Raw genomic sequence first — 5,407 nt, forward strand, 5'->3', positions numbered from 1 at the left:
GAAACTATAACTGCTATTATATTCTCCCCAAATATTGACACTTAAAAGATTAAAACATGAAATACTTCATGGGAATATTGACTAGGCATTTTTATAGGAACAACTCTCTCAAAGTTCAAGTCTTTTGGTTGGCCAGGACAGGGTTTGGGCTCATCATCTTCTTATGGTTTGGAGTAGTGTTGTATATTCTTCCTGCTGCCAATCAGCTCCAACTGAGGGGTCCCCAAACCCCCAATCTCCACTCACAAAGCTGCCTCCCAGGTTGAAAAAGTACCACTTGCTCACTTACTTATGATCATGGAAAGAAGCACACAGCAGACAAGGCAGCCAGGGACTCAAGGTCCAGTCTCAGGCTTCCATGAGCGAAGCATGTTGGAAACCACTGATGTTGTTGCCTGGAGATAGAATGTCCTCTCACCCCCAATGGGAAATCCCAGAGTGGAAACACTGTATCATACATTCTCAAGCTAGGTGGCGCCATAGAGCACAGAGAGCTGGGTATGGAGTCAAGCTCTCAGTTCAAATCTGATCTCAGACACATACTAGCTGTGTGACCCTGAGTGAGTCACTTAACCTCTGTTTGTCTCAGTTTCCTCATCTGAAAAAATGAAGATAATAATACCTACCTCCCAGGGTTGTGTGAGGATCAAATGAGATCCTAACTGTAAAGCACTTCGCACAATGCCAGGCACATAAGGGCTATGTAATACATGTATAAGTGCTACGTACTAGCTAATAATGTTAGCTATCATTATTATTAATCACCTAGCACAGTGCCTGGCACGTAGTAAGCACTACTTAAATGTTAGCTATTATTACTATCTGTAAAATGCAGAAATAGAACCTATGTCTCTGTGTTGTTGTGAGGATCGAAGGAGATGATATTTGTAAAGCATTTTGCCAAAGTACTGTATAAATGTTAGTTATTTTTATTACTACAGAGAGTAGAAATCATCTCATTCTTTAAAGTTCACTAACTGGGAGGTTCTTCTTCCTCTTCTGACACATCCCACTTTTCTTGCTTCCTTAACAGGGACCAAGGGTCCCCTGGGTTATTATTCCACAACACCAAGTCCTCTGGGGATGAGTGCCTGTGGCTGTGATCCATAAAGTGGCCCGAGGAATCAACCCCATACTCCATGGGATGGCCTCTACTACATATATAATCCATTAGAATGTGGTCAATGTATAAGAGAGGTCAGAGGGGCATGGGAGATCAGAGAGGCAGAAAACACTTCTAGTTGGGTATCAGGTAAGCCCCAACTGGGTCTTGAAAGTCAGAGAGGATCTCAATAGATGGAGATGTAAAGGAAGTGCATCCCAGCTATGGACAAGAGTATGCACAAATGCACTCAGCCTAGAGAGGAGAAAGGAAATTTGGGGAAATTTTGTCTGGGATCTAGCATTTGAAAAGGCAGTTAGTCAGCTTATAAATATTAAGCATCTACTATTTCCCAGGCACTGTGCTAACCACTGGGAATACAAAAAAAAAAAAAAAGACAAGAAAAGAAAGAGAGAAAGAAAGAAGGAAGGAAGGAAGGAAGGAAGGAAGAAAGGAAGGAAGGAAGAAAAGGAAAAGAAAAGAAAAGAAAAAAGGAAAGACAGTCCCTGCCTCAAACTTACAATTTAATGGGGGAAGACAATATACAAAAAGAAGCTGAAAATCAGAGGGAGGCTATGGAAAAGGAGGCATGAGGGCCAAGTCTGGTCAGGTAGAATATGAAGAGATGGCTGGCCTGCTCTCCCTCCTTAAATGGAGGTTCTGGGAAGAGTTCTCCATCTCCACTTTCTCTGATCAGGGAGTACTTGAGGGGCACTGGGTACTGATGAGATGTGAGTTCCAGGACTGAAGTATCTTACCAAGATGATCAGCTTCCTGAAACATAGTGTATGGCATATAACTAGGTAAGAAATGAAGAAAGTAGTCTGAAAGAAGGTAAGTTGGGAACAGAAGGTGGAGGCCTTAAATGTCTGTCTTCTTGAATATTAGTCTAAGGAATCTGGCTTTTAATCTTAAACCAGGAAAAGACTTTAGTAAGCATTTAATCTAATGCTCTCATTTTACAGCTGAGACCCAGATAAATTAAATGAAGGTCACTTAGCTAATAAATGGCAGAGGCCTCCTGATCCTGATCCTGTTTGAGCACCACAGTGTCAGAAGTAGAATGGAAAAAAAGAAAGAGAATAGAGAAAGGCCAGAAATGACTGAAGAGAGGAAAGACCGACAATGGGAGCTATTTCAAGGATAGTCCCAGGTCAAAGAAGTGAAGCAGGCGAAGGTTGTTTTCAGCTCCTAAAGCTTGTTCCCCCATCTCCACTCCCCATAACCTCAAGGACTCAAGGCCAGATCTTTATTCACTATATTACATTGGAGATAGTTATTAGAAGAAAAGGAATAGGCAACATATAGAGATGTACTGTGATCAGGTGGAAATGTGAGTCTGAGACTTCAGAGAAAATTCAGAACCAGAGACAGAGATTCAGAGGAGTAAATGAGATTTTCCAGCTACATAGTAGAGACACAGAAGGGCTGAGAACCAGACTTTGGGATGTACACGTTAAGGGGACATGAAGAGAAAAAAGAGCCAGGAGAGGCAGAGAAAGAAAGGTGATAGAATTAGGAAAGAGTAATTTACTTCACCCTAAGGAATGACTAAAGGGATGACTTCAGAGAAGCCTGGAAAGAATTATATGAACAGATACAAAGTGAAGTAAGAATAAGCAGGAGAATAATTGATACAATTATAATTGATACAACGACAATATTGTAAGGAAAATCCAACTTGAAAAGACTGAAGAATCCTGATCACCTGAATGACCCAACAACTTAAGAGGATTGATGATGAATCATGCTGCCGACCTCCTGACAGAGAGGTGATGGATTTAGGGGGCAGAATGAGACATACTTTTTCAGACATGACCAGTATATGCATAAAAACAAACATTTATTAAGCACCTACTATTTATACACTAGGCACTGTGCTAAGCAATGGGATATAAAGGTAAAAGAAAATCCCTGTTCTCAAAGATAACACAATCTAATTAGTCAAGACTGTGTTTTTTTCTTTTTGTGGAGGAAGGGACAGGCAGACGGGAGAAAGGAGCTAGAGAGAGGGTTGCCAAAAAAGAAGAAAAGAATGAAAAAAAAGAATTAAAAGATCAGTGGATCATTTTTCTTTTCATATAAAAAAGAGAACTGAAAACAAGAAGGAAACAGAACCAGGATGGTTTGGAAATAATGTTACATGTATTATATATGCTTTTTATTTCAAAAAGCAAGCTGTAATTAATAGATTCGTATTTTCATATGTAATCCTCTTTTTCTCTTCTTTGTATATGGCAATATTCTCCCTTTTTTTGGTGATTGTTAAATTCAGAATTTAAAAAAATTTATGGAAAGAGGGGGGAGATGTATAACTGCTTGCCTTCTCAATGGGGCAGGGCGGGGGGAATGGAGGGAGGAAGGGAGAGAATCTGGAACTTAAAGTTTTTAAAGAAATGTTAAAAATTGTTTTTACATGCAACTGCGGAAAAATAAAATACTAAAAATAAAAGAAAGGGATCAGAGGAACACTCAGTGAGTGTAGCAAGCACCTCAGCATCTCTGAAGCCAAAGAAAGAAAGTTTCCTTTATACCCCTTCAACATGGTGTAAGTACCAGACAGACTGTTAACGTCCCTTGAAATCTACCTGCAAGCACCTTTCAGTTTCCACATCTACAAAATGAGTGTTAGGCTAAACCATGTCTAAATTTTCTTCCAGTTCTAAATCTAAGATTTTTATCATAGAATATCAGAGTTGGAATTGATCTCAGAGATACTCTAAATCTGACCCATATCAGAACAGGAATCTCCTCTGACATTCCTGACAGTTGTGTAGCCTTTGCTTGTAGATCTCTGCTGAAGGGGATTATGCTACTTCCCAAGGTAGCGCATCATACTTGGGGACAGCACTACTTGGTTAGGTTTTTTTTTCCTTATAAATAGCTGAAATTGACCTCTCGGCAACTTCCTGGTTCTGTCTTCTAGGGTCAAGAGGAACAAATTGAGTTACTCTTCCAGATGACAGACCATCAGATACTTACAAGCCAGCTGTCATTCCCATCATCCCCCACACCTCCAACTCATCTCTTCTAGATAAACATTCCTCACTGCTTCAACATATCTTTCAATGGTATTTATCTCAAGACCTTTTCACCTTCCTGTTCACCTTTCTCCAGACACTATCCAGCTAATCAATGTACTTTTTAAAAGGTGATATCAAGAGGTGAATACAATATGTCCTTGAAGTGTGGTATTAGGCAGCTGCAGGAAGTGCTGGGTTTCTCAGATCAGGAAGACCTCAGTTCAAATGTGCTCTCATATACTTCCAAACTGTGTGATCCTGGACAAGTCACTTACCTTTGTTTGCATCAGTTTCCTCATCTGTAAAATGGGGATGTTAACAGTACTTCCTTTCCTGGGTTGTTGTGAGGATTAAATGAGATAAGGATTGTAGAGTACAGTGTCTGGCACATAGTAGGTACTATATAAATGTTCGCTGTTATTAAGTAAGACTGTCACTTTGACATTGAAAACAATGTCTTCCTTTAATGCATCATGTTAATATTTTTTGAATGCAATATCATACTGTTGACTCATTTTGAGGTTGAAATACACTAAAATCTTCAGATATTTCCCCCCCTCCATGGTGGAGGAAATGCCATCTACTGGGCATCCCCCACCTTGTCCTTGTGAGGTTGTTTTGTTTTGTTAAGAAGATGACACCAAGGAGTTGTGAACTGATCCAACTATTTTGGAGAGCAATTTGGAATTATGCCCAAAGATCCATAAAAAATATGCATGCCCTTTAATTCTGCAATACCACTTCTAGGACTGTATCCCAAAGAGATCATACAAATGGGAAAAGAACCCACATGTACAAAAATATTTATAGCAGCTCTTTTTGTGGTGGCCAGGAACTGGAAATTGAGGGGATGCCCATCAATTGGGGAATGGCTGAACAAGTTGTGGCATATGAATATAATGGAATACTATTGTGTTACAAGAAATGATGAACAGGCAGACTTCAGAAAAACCTGGAAAGACTTATATGAACTGATGCTGAGTGAGGGGAGCAGAACCAGTTACAGCCATATTGTATGATGACTTACTTTGATAGACTTGACTCTTCTCAGTAATGCAAGGTTTAAGACAACTCCAAAAGGCTAATGATGGAAAATGCTATCTACATCTAGAGAAAGAATTATGGAATCTAAATGCAGATTGAAGCATACTATTTGCTCTCTCTCTTTTTTGTTTTGTTTTTTCTTTCTTGTAGTTCATTCTATTGGTTATAATTCTTTGCAACATGACTAATGTGAAAATATGTTCATGTTTAATGTAAACATATATGTAGAGCCTATATC

This window comes from Notamacropus eugenii, chromosome 2, assembly GCF_028372415.1.
Source record: "Notamacropus eugenii isolate mMacEug1 chromosome 2, mMacEug1.pri_v2, whole genome shotgun sequence".
Taxonomy (NCBI): Eukaryota; Metazoa; Chordata; class Mammalia; order Diprotodontia; family Macropodidae; genus Notamacropus; species Notamacropus eugenii.